The 1,043-nt window shown below is 39.3% G+C and overlaps 1 pseudogene; it reads right to left on the reverse strand.

Annotated features, from left to right (window-relative positions):
• Positions 1-465: 465 nt before the first annotated feature.
• On the reverse strand, positions 466-771 carry LOC130836442 (60S ribosomal protein L36a-like; annotated as a pseudogene).
• Between the last annotated feature and the right edge of the window lie 272 nt (positions 772-1,043).

A 1,043-nucleotide genomic window follows, 5' to 3' on the forward strand; every position in this document is an offset into this window, starting at 1 on the left:
AGAAGTAGTTATGGTTACTGCACTTTGGAAAGCAGGAGTGGAGGGAAGTGTCATTTTAAATAACTGCAATTTAAGCAAAACAACAGCTTAATAAAGTGTCAGCAGCTCCCTCACAGTTTAAAAACAGATGGGCTTTGCTACTCAGGAAGAAAGAATTTTTCGATGTGCTGAGATGGAGAGAGTCTGTCATCGCCCTTTACTGCATCATTAAAACTCGGAAAAGCAGAAATAACGATACAATTTCCATTTCACTTCAGAAATTTTGGTGCTGTGTATTTCATGTGGTCAACAGTATAAAACCATCATCATCTGCACATTATAACAGAGAACAGGCAGTTACATATTTGCAAACTTTGAATAGGATTTTAGCGAAACTATTTTTATAATCTTTTAATCTTTTGTTTTAAAAAAACATAAGCTCAAGATTTTATTGTCTTCAGAATGAAACAAGATACAAAGCTGACATCACTTGGTCAACTTTCTCTTCTTATCTCTTCCCAGTTCAAAGCACTTGCATCTCTTAATAGCCCAGCATTCTCTTAGATCTGCAGTTGGGCTCAATGTATTCAAACCTCAGCACAATCTTCTTGGTTATTTTAGGCTTTTTCTGGAAAATCGATTTAGTCTGCCCACCGTAGTCACTCTGCTTCTTGTCGTAACACTGCTTTCCCTGGGCATACAGAGAGTCCTTGCCCTTCCTGTTCTGGGAGGGGGCGGGTGCCTGACACGCTTCTTATAGAAAGTCCGACAGGTTTTAGGAACGTCCACCATGTTTACGTGAAAACTGTTGACATAGAAAAAAAAGCTTTTAATCTTTTTCTGACCAAATATTCAGGCTGCTAACAAAATAGCTAGTATTTTAACATCAGACCTATGAATACAATGCACTTGTGCCCACATGTGTATACGAGAGAGAGAGAGAGAGAGAGAGTGTGTGTGTGTGTGTGTATTTCAGCTATGCAAGGTATAGATTTCCTTCTTGCCACAGATAGGGTGGGCATCTCCTTCCAGGATGTCCAGAATTTTTCCAGCTTTATCCCTGG

This window comes from Hippopotamus amphibius, chromosome 15 (genome assembly GCF_030028045.1).
Source record: "Hippopotamus amphibius kiboko isolate mHipAmp2 chromosome 15, mHipAmp2.hap2, whole genome shotgun sequence".
Lineage (NCBI taxonomy): Eukaryota > Metazoa > Chordata > Mammalia > Artiodactyla > Hippopotamidae > Hippopotamus > Hippopotamus amphibius.